Source organism: Sorghum bicolor, chromosome 10, assembly GCF_000003195.3.
Source record: "Sorghum bicolor cultivar BTx623 chromosome 10, Sorghum_bicolor_NCBIv3, whole genome shotgun sequence".
NCBI lineage: Eukaryota > Viridiplantae > Streptophyta > Magnoliopsida > Poales > Poaceae > Sorghum > Sorghum bicolor.
Window position 1 is genome coordinate 8,781,287 of NC_012879.2, and position 15,900 is coordinate 8,797,186.

Below are 15,900 nucleotides of genomic sequence, written 5' to 3' on the forward strand. Positions count from 1 at the left end.
AAAAAATACAGGAAGTATGTTTCTCCGCATTTCATGTTACAGATGCAACTTTACTAATACTACCTCTACTCTTTTTTTTACCTCTTAATACATGCCTAAAAGGAGCACTCATCTTATCATGTGGGTTATCATGATGCAAATGTTGGTTCAAATGCAATTTTGAAACACCCTTGGAAGCATTCCTCAAAAAGACATCTCGATAAAAGAACAAGTGGTACCATCAGCAAAGAGGCAAGCATCTCCCAAGGTCTTATAAGAGGAACTGATAGAAGCACCATGAGAAACATATTGTGGACTAACACATGAAGCACTAGAAGCATGTTGACGATCATGACCTAGCCCACTAGAAACGGATTCATAAAATCCAACAATGAAAAGAGGCTTCTTCCTAGGCTCACAAGTGTTCAAACCGTGAGAAGGGCTATGGACAACCAAATGCCTATAAGAATGAGCTTCCCTCATGCGTTTGGCACGCCAATAGAAAAAGCTCTCTTGATGCTCATCTTTCTCACAAAAGCACAATGGTACAAAGGCCTATTGGAAGGCACACCATACTCCATCAAGTGAGAGAAGTCCCTTGGGACATAGAACAAGAAGTATCAACATTGTACTTGGTGCCAACACTAGGATCACATGTGCCATGGAAAAGTCTAGGTGGCTTCCTAAAAGCCTTCGCTCGAACATATCCCCCATGTTTGACATGACGAAAGCAGAAATTGAATGTATGTCCATCTTTCCTGCAAAAGGTGCAATGGAAAGTTAGTTTGGGAACTTGAATTTGAAACATGTGGGAAGCACACCCTTTCCATGAGAAATTCCTTGGACATCACTTGAAGAAGCAACAAACTTAGCGCTAGCTATAGAAGAGCTATTCAGAGCCTTAGCACAAGTGCCATCATCCAAAGACTCACACGCAACACAAGAACTCAACTCTAGTTGCATAGAGGCAACATACAAACACCAACATTGGAGTTGCAAGAATGACAAGAATCCAAAAACTTAGCACAAAGACTCTTGTATATTTTTACCAAAATCTCATTTTCAAACTAGGCAGTCACAAGTAGCACAAGGAGTGTTTTTCCAGTTTTGTGTCTTCTTTCCAATGCATACTTAGCATATGTGGTACGCAAGAGTTCAATCTCTTTCTCATGGTTGGCACTCATCCTATGCTCAACCAACTTGGCGCTCATATCATCGCGCATTTGTTTTAAAGCCAAAACTTCATTTTCCAATTCTGTTGGGGGTTGGCCGCATCCTTCCCCCTAGTAGCGTCGAAGGATATCCTTCACCCAAGGAACCTTCGTGCGAATACGTGCGGAGGATCCTGAGAAATACTAACGTTGACGACTCGTCTTGTCATGCTAAGTGTATGCAGGGGCTGAGACACTCGCGGAGGCCCGCAAGCAGAGAAAGGAGGAACCTCCGATCCTCCCAAGTCCGAGGATGGCGATGGACGCGGCGGAGGGGAGGAACCTCCGACACGTCCAGGCTGAGGAACCTCCGACGAAGAAGCGTCGAAGGATCGGTGGCCGAGCGGGCTGAGGAACCTTCGGAGTGGCCGGGCCGAGGAACCTCCGGTGCGGCCAGGCTGAGGAACCTCCGACAAAGAAGTGTCGAAGGATCGGCGGCCGAGCGGAGGATCCGAGCCTCCGACAAGCTGAAGCCCTAGACAGGGGACACACGCAGGGTTCGTAGTGTGAAATTACACGAATGACTTAGGGTCAGTAGACTGTAATATGAGAATATGCTGGGATATTTCCCCACCGTCACGGGGCATTTCTGTAATTGTCTTAGGTCGGTTTCCAAGCCCTATATAAGGGGCGTGATACCGTCATTAAGAGAAGAGAGAGAGCATTTACTGTTCCTACCTACTGTTGAATCCACTGTTGTCTGACCTCTCACGGCATCGAGTGAGAAGGTTCCCAATCCACTGTGTCGCTGGGGAGTGCAGTACGCATTTTCCCAACATTGGCGCCCACCGTGGGGCTCGAAGGATCACCTACACCGGCTGGGAAGAGATCAAGCACCACAAGGCCGCGAGCGGAGTCCTCCAGGTGAGGAAGGCCGAGGAGGGCCGTGCGGAGTGCGTACGTAACCGCGGAGCAAGAGGGCCCTGAGGATGTACAACCGGAGGATGTGCAACCGGAGGCTGGCCAGGACCCTCCTCCCACCGCGGGGCCGGCACAACCCACGGCCGTGCAAGAGCTTCAGCTGCTGCAAGCGCAGCTGCAGGACCTTCAGCGAGAGCGAGACCGGATCGCTGCCGCCTACGCCGCCAGCCAGGAGGCAGCGCTGGTAGCAGCGCAAGCAACTGAGATCAGGCAGCAGCTTTCAATCCTGCAAGCAGAGATCCTTAGCATGCAACCTCCACCTCAGCAGACAATCCAGCCTGCTGTTCTACCCAGCGCCGGTCCAACGGTAAATGTGCAGCCGTCAAGCTACGGTGGCACGCTGCGGAGCACATTGGACCTTCGTTCCCCTCTGTCCGAAGGATTGCAGACCTCACCCTGGCCGGCTACCTACAAGTCGATCACGCTCTCCAAGTTCAACGCAAAGACGGACCCCGCCAATTCCTGATGAGTTTTGAGGCAGCTGTGGCCTCAGCTGGAGGGAATGAAACTGTAATGGCGAAATCCTTTGTGATCGTGGCCGAAGGAGACGCTTTGGCGTGGTACTCGATGCTCAGGCCTGGGTCGATCTATTCATGGGAGAACCTTCGTGACAAGATTTTGGCAAACTTCCAAGGATTCGCTGCTGAGTCACTAACCTCCACGGACATGTTCCGGTGTCGCTAGAGTCAGGGAGAGGCACTGCGGGACTACTTCCAAAGGTTCGTGCAGACTAAGGCGAGAGCACCCGGCGTGCCGGAGGAGGTTGCCATAGAGGCAGCCATTAAAGGCCTTCGCATAGGACCCTTTGCAGCTCACTTGGCCAGAGAAAAGCCGGCATCCATGCACGAGCTGTACCATGAGTTCGAGAAGTACTGCAAGTCGGACAACGACTTCCGCAAGAGGTTGGAGGAGCAAAACTCTCAAAAGAAGCAGGGCAATGATAGAAACTCGCAGAAGAAGAACCTTAGCCAAGATGAGCGCCGCCCACAGCGAGAGGCTAGCGGGCAGATGATGAATATTGAGAAGCCAAGGAACGACAGGCCGGGGCATAATCGCCCGCCAGCAGAACCACGAAACTCGGAGCGCGGATCCAATCAAGCCAGAGGAGGTCAGAACAGAGGATGGCAAAAGAATCAGAAGCAGCGACTATAACACTCCAAATTTTTGAATTTTAAATTTAGTTTGAATTTGATTTTATTTTGGCTCAATTTGAATTTTTGGGAAATATTAAATAATTTACAAAATTAAATAAAATTAAATATAAGGTAGAAACCTTGCTCGTATGCATTCATGCCGCTGCATTTATTTGATTTGTGTGCTGGTGCTTGAAGTTTTTGTTGGAGAAATAATTAAATAGGAGAAAACTGTTTTAAAAAAAAAAGAAAAAAAAAAGGGCGAGGCAAACGCCCTGGGCCGGCTTTTCCCCCCCCCCTCTCTCCTTTCCCCTCGCGCCAGCCAGCAGGCCGCGCGGCCCATCCTGCGGCCCAAGCCGCGCAGCAGCAGCTCCCGCCCCGCAGCCGCTGACAGTGGGGCCCGCGAGTGGGTCCCACCCGTCAGGGGGGGGGGGCGTCTTCAACCTCCGTCCGAATCGGATGGGGGAGCGCCGCGCCGCCTCCTCCTCGGTTTCCGCGCAAAACCCGCACCCCGAGGATCGACTCCGGCTATAAATAGCCTAAGCCGTCGCCGCACGCGCCCCTACGCGAAACCCTAGCCCGAGCTCGCCGTTTTCCGCAGCGCCGCCATCGAAATCCGCGCCGTCGCCGTCGGCCTTCTCCTTGCCGTCGTCCGCTCGCGAAGGTAAGCCCGCCATCGCGCTCGTCGTGGCAAGCCGCGCACGCCCGTGCCCTTGGCGTGCCTTCCCGTGCCCTGCGCCGTCATCCCCGCAAGCTCCGGCCCGCTCCAATGGCGCCGCCGCGGCCGGCCGCCCCGCCGCCTGCGAGTGCCCGCTCCGGCGCGCGGTCCACCGTGGACCGCGGCCCAGCGCCCCCGCACGGCCGGTCCAGTGGACCGGGTCCATGCCGCCCTGCGCGCCTCCCCCGGTCCACCATGGACCGGTGGACCGCCCCCCTTCCCCCGGTCCACAGCGCCGCCATGGACCGGGCCAACCGCCGGCCGCCACGTGGCCAGGATGGCCACGGCCCCCGCGCGCCCCTGCCGCTTTGCGAAAAGGCCCCTGCCTTTCTTTAAAATTAACCCGCGGCCCGGCTGAGTTCAAAAGTAATTAGAAATGTGCCCCTGGTTTTGCTTAATAGCCCCTGCAGCCGTCAGATTTTGCAGATTTAATCCAAATTCCTTATTAATTCAGTTTTTAATTAGTTTTATTACGAAAAATAGTTCAGTTTATCTACAGAAATGCCATTCAACTTGTTTTAGCCATAACTTTTGCATCGTAACTCCGATTTAGGTGATTCTGGTCGCTATGGTTTCGTTTCGTCGAGTAGATTACAGTAGTGCAGTTGCTTTTTGTTTTCGCATGCTTTGGTGTACTGTTTCTGATTAAGTTTGTTTGCTTGCATGTATTGTTCCTATGATTGATGATTGTCGCGTATAGCCAACGAGACGTTCGTGAAGGAAGAGGTTCAGGATCCCGCTGAGTTCGAGCAACCCGACTTCGATCAAGGCAAGTGCAGACACCGTTTGATCATTTTGAACCTACTCATTAATGTCATTTACTTTTTATGCATGTGTCCAATGAATGCAAACCCTAAGGACATGACTAGCTTTACTTATTATTCCTTGCTCACCTGGGGGTTATGTATTTGGGTAGACTAGGCTATACTAGGTTTGCTTAGCTGCTCTACTCATCTCATACACATGCCTAAACAAGTATTAGTCTCTACTCAACTTGATGCTTAAATTGTGCTGAATCTTTGGTCACTGCGGTGATGGCGATGTTGGATGCTTACGAGCATCGTGATGATGGTGGTGACAGGGGGAGCGGGTACCGTTGGTGGTCCGGTTTGCCGGGCGTACCCGTCTCTGCTCTCCGTAAGGACTTAGTCAGGGAGCGGCCCCCTGGGACTTACAGTGTAGCTCCAAGCTATATGGCTCTGGCTTGACTAATTAGCAGGACCTCCACTAGTAGGGTGTTACTTTCCGGGTAGGCGTGAGGAAGTAACTTGGGTAATGAATATTAAGTTGTCGGTTGATCGGTACGCCATGGCTATGGGTATCGACTGCCGAGCGCCCCGGCAAAAACTTGCGAGTGGCATCCTATTAGTTGGACCCTGTGAAAGGTCTCGTAGTGAGACCCTGCCTGCTCACCTTGGAAGTGTTTTGGGGAGTCGCGACCCCGGGCAAATGGGAATCACGACTTGGAGTGAACGTGCACACCTCTGCAGAGTGTAAAACTGATATATCAGCCGTGCTCACGGTCACGAGCGGCCCAGACCCTCACTTGATGAGCAAATTGGATTCACTGGTTACTTGGAGATGGACCTTGGCGAGGTTGCTACCTCGTGTTTTGGCGGAATGGCTATTCCGTGATGGCAGGATTGCTTTCCTGTGGTAATAATTGGGGTTAATCCCTGGATTATTTTAATAATTAGGATAGTCTTTTAAAAGATGCTAATTACTACTTACACTAATTAAGGGTTGGGTTTATGCTACTCATATTTAGTAATAGGTTGTTCTAGTAATTGTTATAATTAAAAGCGATCAACTAAAATGCTACCGCAGTCAAACCAAATCAGCTTTACCTTGTTTTAAGCCTTGCATGTCATTACTTTCTGTCTGTGCTTGCTGAGTTCGACATGAGCTCACCCTTGCTATAATCATTAAAGGTTGCTCGGACGATCAGGAGTACAATTGCGATTTCCCTGAGGACTACCCTGAGTCTCCTGGTTGTTAGGCTCGTGTGGTTCTACCGTCGACCTTCCTGTGGCAGGGTGGTCCTGCTACGTCGGCGTTTAGTTTCCCCTTTATTTATGGAACAGTTTAGTTTATGTTTCCCCTCCGCACTTTGATAAACTTTTGGCTTGTAATAATGGTACATTTACTCTTATTTATGTAATTCGTTTGAACACTGTGTTTTGTACCATTGATGATATCGGTCCATGTGTGTGAATTTGAGATCCTGGCGCACATGTGATTTGGCACCCGAATGCTCTCATACATCCGGGTGTGACAGAAGTGGTACCAAAGCCGTGTTGACCGTAGGATCACGCAGCCTAGTTAGAAACAGCCGTTTAGATTGTCCCTTTTGGGTGGAATACACCATTGGATCTATTAACTACCTTACTAACCTGTCTCATTAGACTTTATCTATTGGCCTTATCTACTTACTTTTACTAACAGCTAGGTTTATTCACTTACTTCCTGCATTTATTACCTTGTTATCATTTATTGCTTTCTATTTCTCATATTGCATTTATATTCTTGTTTCAACTTTTACTACTTGTTATTTGAACATTTCTTTTATACCTTGTCATTTAATATCATTTTACTCACATTACCTTCTTGTTCCTTGTTTTTCATTTATTACTTGAGTTATGTTTTATTTCTGCCTTGACAATAAATTCCATTACCTTGTTTTCACTTTATACCTTCATTACTTACTTTTATATCTTACCATAAATACCAACAAAGTTCATATTGTCCATCCATTGTATAATCTTGGTTCATCTTCATTACACATACACTTTTACCTTCATTTATGTTATTCATTTACCTATCATTGTCATGATCTATTAACCGTTTCCTGCATGTCTATGATCTTATGCATAAGTAGATGACTCGCCACCTGACCTGCCGCAAGAGCGTTATCTGTTTCCGCCCCGTTCAAGCTGTGGAGTTCTCGTTGACTGGTCGCGTGGATAACATCGTGTTCCAGCCTAACCAGCATCTTGATGACGGTGCTAACCTCCAAGACACGGAACCCTATGAAGGACAGCAACCACCTCAAGCTCTGGTGGTGCATGGAAGGGCGCCTTGCTGGGCACCTGGAGGAGATGATCCCTTCGGTGATGATGACATGGATGATGATGATGAGGATGATGATGATGAGGATGCACCTGGAGGACCCGGAGGACCCGGTGGACCTGGAGGTCAAGATGGACTTTTTGCTGCTGATGATGGGTGGATTGTGACAGTCTGCACCAGGGATGGGGGAGAGTGTTTCTTCCACAGCGAGCTGAAGCGTCTCCTTGACCAGCAGCTGGGACATGGCATGTTCTCAGTGGAGTACCGCAGTGAGCACTGGAGTCACCCAGACTACCCGGCGTACTGGAAGGTCTGGGCACACGTCGGCAGGCCTAACCCGACGTTGAGGGCACTGAGGATCATGTCCATACATGAGGATGTGGCTGAGAGGTCTACCCAGATGGCGGGCATTAATGATGCTGCTCGCCAGGCTTTCTACGCATACCGTGATCACTTCTTCGAGGAGATCAGCCAGGATGAGCGTCGCTACTACCCTCGCCGTCGCCGTGGAGAGTTGGCAATGACTATTGCTTCCACCACTGATGAGCAAGACCCCCGCGTGCACAGGACTGTCAAGCTGGTAGCGGTCACTAACACCGAGCTCAACAGTTCACTAGTGGAGCTGAAGCAAGTCAGGAAGGAGCTGGACGACGCCAGGAAGAGGATAGCGCAGCTGGAGGCTCAGATCACTGGAGTGCCACCGCCTTCACCTAAGTGGCCTGCTTTCTCTCCGCCTCGTGAAGATCCAGCCTATGGGGATGCCAGCGCTCGTACTACTATAGAATAGGAGCTATTCCCAGTTTAGTAATAAATAGTGCCACGCTTAGAACGTTAGCACAACCTTAGTTATGCGAGTCTATTGCTTAGTGGTTTGCTTAGTGTGCTTTGCTTGGTCTGTGTGAGAACTTGATTTATTATTGTGTTAATGGTGTGATTTGGTTCTTTGTAATGAGTGCGATGAGTTGTGGGTTATGTCCACAACGCATCAAGAACAAGATTAAGTATTAAGTTTATTTGAGATAGTTAGTTTGGGTTATCATCGGTCTCCTTTATTTGTGCTCTATCATATTTCATAATCGCTTTATCTTATCAGTCTTACTTTATCATGATCAGTTCAGTATCTATATATTACATCTGTTGTGAGTACTATGTTTATCAACTGAGAAAGGAAAGTGAATATCAGCTGGTTCATACTGTGAGGAAAGATTTTCACATTGCAGTTTACATTACAGCTCAGGTTTACACATATGAACTGCATCTGATTTTATTATATTATTTCTATACATCAGATGCCTGTCCACACCAGGAGCAACACCAATGGAGGAAACAATGGGCAGTCCAACAACAACAACAATGATCACAGCGGGACTAATGCCAACCCTCCTCCTCCTGGGAATCAGCCCATGACCATAGAGCAGTTGATGACTATGCAGACTCAACTGATGCAAGGGATGGCTCATATTATGAACCACATGCAGCAGAACCAAAACCAGAATCAGAACCAACATCAAGGGGGTAACAACGCGTTTGCCCCACCTAGGGACAAGCGTGGAGAGTTCATGAAGGGACGTCCACCGTTCTTCTCCCACTCAGCTGATCCTATGCAAGCTGAGGATTGGCTTAAGGCAGTGGAGAAACAGCTGGTCATTGCTCAGTGCAATGACAGGGAGAAGGTTCTGTATGGCTCTAGGCAGCTTCAAGGAGCCGCACAGGACTGGTGGGATTCATACTGCTTTGCACATCAGGACCCGGATACTATCACTTGGGATGAGTTCAAGGCCGCCTTCAAGACTCATCATGTGCCCGCTGGATTGGTGAAGCTGAAGAAGAAGGAGTTCCTGTCTCTGAAGCAGGGCTCCATGACAGTTTGTGAGTACCGTGACAAGTTCACTCAGTTGTCGCGGTATTGCCCCAATGAAGTGGAGAATGATGAAGACAAGCAAAACCACTTCCTGGAAGGTTTGAATGATGGTCTGTCCTACATGATGTCAAATGTCAAGTATGCCAGTTTCCAGGAGATGGTGGACAGGGCATTGGTGCTTGAGAGCAAGCGCCGCAAGATGGAAGACAAGAAGAGGAAGTATAATTCCTCTCAGCAGCAGGCTGGTGCCAGTCGTCCCCGTTACAACAACCAGCAGGGCCCTCAGTCTCGCCCTGCATATCAGTCAGGCAACCAAGGACAGCAACAGAATGTCAGGTACAGCAACCAGAGTCAGCAGACGAGCCAGCGCTACAACAACAACCAAGTGCAGCGCCCCGCTAGTCAGGCGCCTCGCCAGAATGCCCCAGCACCATCAGGCTCTCGCCAGAACTCCAACACTGTCCTAATGAAGCCCAATGTCAACCCCGCCCCCACTGGAAATACCTGCTTCAAGTGTGGTCAGCTTGGACACTACGCGAATGCGTGCCCCCAGAGGCAGAGGAATAACAACAACAATGGAAGGGTGAATCATGTGAAGTTGGAAACTGCTGAGGAGGCTCTAGATGTGGTAGTTGGTATGTTTCTTGTCAACTCTTGCCCAGCTACTGTTTTGTTTGATACTGGAGCATCACATACTTTTATAAGTGCACAGTTTGTTGAGAAACATAGTATAGCCACCTGTACCATGCAAAACACCATGATAGTTAAATCACCTGGGGGAAAGATGCATACTAATACTTTGTGTCCGGGAATGAGCATTAAAATAAGGGGGGTAGATTTTCCTGTCAATCCCATTGTGTTGGGTTCAGAAGGTTTAGATATGATATTGGGAATGAGATGGTTGTCCAAGTTTAAGGGTACTATTCAGTGTGCTGAGAAGACAGTGGCTCTAACCGCACCTAGTGGGAACAGAATTGAGGTCAGAGTTTCTATGTCACCTAGTAGTGAAGGAACAGTTTACCATCTGAGCAGTGGGTCAGTAGAAGATATTCGAGTTGTGAAAGAGTTCCCTGATGTGTTCCCAGAGGATTTGCCAGGTATGCCACCTGAACGTGAGATTGAATTTGTTATTGATTTATTACCTGGTACTGCACCCATATCTAAGAGACCTTATAGAATGGCTGTTAATGAGTTAGAAGAACTTAAGAAACAACTAAGGGAGTTACAGTCTAAGGGGTATATCCGTCCTAGTTCCTCACCTTGGGGAGCTCCAGTTATCTTTGTAGAGAAGAAGGATGGGACACAGAGGATGTGTGTAGACTATAGATCTTTGAATGAGGTCACCATTAAGAATAAATACCCTTTGCCTAGAATAGAGGACTTGTTTGACCAGTTGAAAGGAGCTTGTGTGTTTTCCAAGATAGATCTGAGGTCAGGATATCACCAGTTGAGGATTAAACCCAGTGATATTCCAAAGACTGCTTTCACCACCAGATATGGACTTTATGAATATACAGTTATGTCTTTTGGATTGACTAATGCCCCAGCTTATTTTATGTATCTGATGAATAAAGTTTTTATGGAGTATTTGGATAAGTTTGTGGTAGTCTTTATTGATGATATCTTGATCTACTCCAAGACTGAGGAAGAACATGAGGAACACCTAAGACTTGTGTTGCAGAAATTGAGGGAACATCAGCTCTATGCCAAGTTGAGTAAGTGTGACTTCTGGTTGAAAGAAGTGTCTTTTCTTGGTCATGTCATTTCAAATGGTGGAGTTGCTGTCAGTCCGAAGAATGTGGCAGATGTTCTTAAGTGGAGTCCACCTCAGACGGTTGGAGAGATCAGAAGTTTTCTTGGAATGGCCGGTTACTACCGGAGATTCATTGAAGGATTTTCCAGTATTGCCAAGCCCATGACTGCTTTGTTAGAGAAGGGTAAGCCATTCAAGTGGAATGAACAGTGTCAGGCTAGTTTTGAGGAATTGAAGAAGAGGTTGACTACTGCACCAATTTTGACTTTACCAGATGTGACTAAAAGTTTTTCTATCTATTGTGATGCTTCCAAGCAAGGTTTGGGATGTGTACTGATGCAAGAGGGAAAGGTGATTGCCTATGCATCTAGACAGTTGAAGAAACATGAGGTGAATTATCCAACTCATGACCTTGAGTTAGCAGCTGTGGTCCATTCACTGAAGATCTGGAGACACTATATTCTGGGTCATAAGTGTGATATCTACACGGATCACAAGAGTCTGAAATACATCTTCACTCAGAATGACTTGAATCTGAGACAGAGAAGATGGTTAGAATTGATCAAGGACTATGAACTGGAGATTCATTACCACCCTGGCAAGGCTAATGTAGTTGCTGATGCTCTGAGTAGAAAGAGTCAAGTGAATATGATGGAAGCCACGGAGTTACCGATGGAACTACTGGCAGAATTTGAGTATCTCAATTTGGGGTTTGTTGCTAATACCCAAGGTACTTCCATGGACATAGAACCAACTCTTGAGCAAGAGATCAGAAAAGGTCAGAAAGAGGATGAAGAGATCAAAAAGATACTTAAGCTGATAGATGAAGGTAGAGCACCTGGATTCAAAGTTGATCAAGAAGGGATTGTTTGGCACAAGGACCGATTGTGTGTGCCTGATATTCAGAGAATCAAGGATGTGATACTCAAGGAGTGCCATGAATCTGCTTACTCTATTCATCCAGGAGGTACTAAGATGTATCAGGACTTGAAGCAAAACTATTGGTGGCCTGGTATGAAGAAAGATATTGGTGAATATGTGGCATTGTGTGACACCTGTCAGAGAGTGAAAGCGGAACATCAGAGGCCAGCAGGGTTGTTGCAACCGTTGAAGATACCTGAGTGGAAGTGGGATGAGATCAGCATGGACTTCATAGTGGGATTGCCGAAAACTCAACGAGGTTATGACTCAATATGGGTTGTAGTAGATCGATTGACCAAGGTAGCTCATTTCATACCGGTCAGAACTAACTACCGTGGAGATCAGTTAGCAGAAAAGTATATGGAACGGATTGTGTGTCTGCATGGAGTTCCTAAGAGGATTGTGTCTGATAGAGGTACACAGTTTACATCAAAATTTTGGGAGAAGTTACATGATGCTTTGGGAACCGAGCTCAGATTCAGTACTGCTTATCACCCTCAGTCCGATGGTCAGACAGAGAGAGTCAACCAGATAGTAGAAGATATGCTTAGGTCTTGTGCTTTACAATATGGAGATAGTTGGGATACTAGCTTGCCCTACGCTGAGTTCTCCTATAACAACAGTTATCAGACTAGTCTTAAGATGACTCCTTTTGAAGCCTTGTATGGAAGGAAGTGTAGGACTCCATTGTTCTGGAACCAGACTGGTGAAAGGCAAGTGTTCGGCCCTGATTCATTAAGAATAGCCGAGGAAAGAGTTCAGTTCATCCGACAGACTCTGAAAGCAGCTTAGTCTAGACAGAAGAGTTATGCTGATGTGAGACGAAGGGAACTTGTATTTCAGGCAGGTGATTATGTATACCTGAAAGTGTCTCCGATGAGAGGTCTAAAGAGGTTCAATGTCAAGGGAAAGCTAGCTCCAAGATACGTTGGTCCTTTCAAGATTTTGGAGAGGAAAGGAGAAGTGGCTTATGAGCTTGAGTTGCCTGCCAGCTTATCCAATGTGCACAATGTCTTCCATGTCTCCCAATTCAAGAAATGTTTGAGAGTGCCGGAGGAACAGTTACCACTAGAGGAACTGGATTTACAGGAGGACCTAACTTATGAAGAGAGTCCTACCAAAGTTCTGGACACAGCAGAGAGAATTACCAGGAGTAAAACTATCAGGATGTGTAAAGTACAATGGAAACACCATTCTGAGGAAGAGGCAACCTGGGAAAGAGAAGATGATCTGAAATCCAAATACCCTCATTTATTCTCTGGTTCATCCTAATCTCGAGGACGAGATTCTTTTTAAGGGGGGTAGGTTTATAACACTCCAAATTTTTGAATTTTAAATTTAGTTTGAATTTGATTTTATTTTGGCTCAATTTGAATTTTTGGGAAACATTAAATAATTTACAAAATTAAATAAAATTAAATATAAGGTAGAAACCTTGCTCGTATGCATTCATGCCGCTGCATTTATTTGATTTGTGTGCTGGTGCTTGAAGTTTTTGTTGGAGAAATAATTAAATAGGAGAAAACTGTTTTAAAAAAAAAGAAAAAAAAAGGGCGAGGCAAACGCCCTGGGCCGGCTTTTCCCCCCCCCCCCTCTCTCCTTTCCCCTCGCGCCAGCCAGCAGGCCGCGCGGCCCATCCTGCGGCCCAAGCCGCGCAGCAGCAGCTCCCGCCCCGCAGCCGCTGACAGTGGGGCCCGCGAGTGGGTCCCACCCGTCAGGGGGGGGGCGTCTTCAACCTCCGTCCGAATCGGATGGGGGAGCGCCGCGCCGCCTCCTCCTCGGTTTCCGCGCAAAACCCGCACCCCGAGGATCGACTCCGGCTATAAATAGCCTAAGCCGTCGCCGCACGCGCCCCTACGCGAAACCCTAGCCCGAGCTCGCCGTTTTCCGCAGCGCCGCCATCGAAATCCGCGCCGCCGCCGTCGGCCTTCTCCTTGCCGTCGTCCGCTCGCGAAGGTAAGCCCGCCATCGCGCTCGTCGTGGCAAGCCGCGCACGCCCGTGCCCTTGGCGTGCCTTCCCGTGCCCTGCGCCGTCATCCCCGCAAGCTCCGGCCCGCTCCAATGGCGCCGCCGCGCATAGCGCCGCCACGGCCGGCCGCCCCGCCGCCTGCGAGTGCCCGCTCCGGCGCGCGGTCCACCGTGGACCGTGGCCCAGCGCCCCCGCACGGCCGGTCCAGTGGACCGGGTCCATGCCGCCCTGCGCGCCTCCCCCGGTCCACCATGGACCGGTGGACCGCCCCCCTTCCCCCGGTCCACAGCGCCGCCATGGACCGGGCCAACCGCCGGCCGCCACGTGGCCAGGATGGCCACGGCCCCCGCGCGCCCCTGCCGCTTTGCGAAAAGGCCCCTGCCTTTCTTTAAAATTAACCCGCGGCCCGGCTGAGTTCAAAAGTAATTAGAAATGTGCCCCTGGTTTTGCTTAATAGCCCCTGCAGCCGTCAGATTTTGCAGATTTAATCCAAATTCCTTATTAATTCAGTTTTTAATTAGTTTTATTACGAAAAATAGTTCAGTTTATCTACAGAAATGCCATTCAACTTGTTTTAGCCATAACTTTTGCATCGTAACTCCGATTTAGGTGATTCTGGTCGCTATGGTTTCGTTTCGTCGAGTAGATTACAGTAGTGCAGTTGCTTTTTGTTTTCGCATGCTTTGGTGTACTGTTTCTGATTAAGTTTGTTTGCTTGCATGTATTGTTCCTATGATTGATGATTGTCGCGTATAGCCAACGAGACGTTCGTGAAGGAAGAGGTTCAGGATCCCGCTGAGTTCGAGCAACCCGACTTCGATCAAGGCAAGTGCAGACACCGTTTGATCATTTTGAACCTACTCATTAATGTCATTTACTTTTTATGCATGTGTCCAATGAATGCAAACCCTAAGGACATGACTAGCTTTACTTATTATTCCTTGCTCACCTGGGGGTTATGTATTTGGGTAGACTAGGCTATACTAGGTTTGCTTAGCTGCTCTACTCATCTCATACACATGCCTAAACAAGTATTAGTCTCTACTCAACTTGATGCTTAAATTGTGCTGAATCTTTGGTCACTGCGGTGATGGCGATGTTGGATGCTTACGAGCATCGTGATGATGGTGGTGACAGGGGGAGCGGGTACCGTTGGTGGTCCGGTTTGCCGGGCGTACCCGTCTCTGCTCTCCGTAAGGACTTAGTCAGGGAGCGGCCCCCTGGGACTTACAGTGCAGCTCCAAGCTATATGGCTCTGGCTTGACTAATTAGCAGGACCTCCACTAGTAGGGTGTTACTTTCCGGGTAGGCGTGAGGAAGTAACTTGGGTAATGAATATTAAGTTGTCGGTTGATCGGTACGCCATGGCTATGGGTATCGACTGCCGAGCGCCCCGGCAAAAACTTGCGAGTGGCATCCTATTAGTTGGACCCTGTGAAAGGTCTCGTAGTGAGACCCTGCCTGCTCACCTTGGAAGTGTTTTGGGGAGTCGCGACCCCGGGCAAATGGGAATCACGACTTGGAGTGAACGTGCACACCTCTGCAGAGTGTAAAACTGATATATCAGCCGTGCTCACGGTCACGAGCGGCCCAGACCCTCACTTGATGAGCAAATTGGATTCACTGGTTACTTGGAGATGGACCTTGGCGAGGTTGCTACCTCGTGTTTTGGCGGAATGGCTATTCCGTGATGGCAGGATTGCTTTCCTGTGGTAATAATTGGGGTTAATCCCTGGATTATTTTAATAATTAGGATAGTCTTTTAAAAGATGCTAATTACTACTTACACTAATTAAGGGTTGGGTTTATGCTACTCATATTTAGTAATAGGTTGTTCTAGTAATTGTTATAATTAAAAGCGATCAACTAAAATGCTACCGCAGTCAAACCAAATCAGCTTTACCTTGTTTTAAGCCTTGCATGTCATTACTTTCCGTCTGTGCTTGCTGAGTTCGACATGAGCTCACCCTTGCTATAATCATTAAAGGTTGCTCGGACGATCAGGAGTACAATTGCGATTTCCCTGAGGACTACCCTGAGTCTCCTGGTTGTTAGGCTCGTGTGGTTCTACCGTCGACCTTCCTGTGGCAAGGTGGTCCTGCTACGTCGGCGTTTAGTTTCCCCTTTATTTATGGAACAGTTTAGTTTATGTTTCCCCTCCGCACTTTGATAAACTTTTGGCTTGTAATAATGGTACATTTACTCTTATTTATGTAATTCGTTTGAACACTGTGTTTTGTACCATTGATGATGTCGGTCCATGTGTGTGAATTTGAGATCCTGGCGCACATGTGATTTGGCACCCGAATGCTCTCATACATCCGGGTGTGAGAGCGACAGTGCAAGCAATATTGTTTCTTCCATT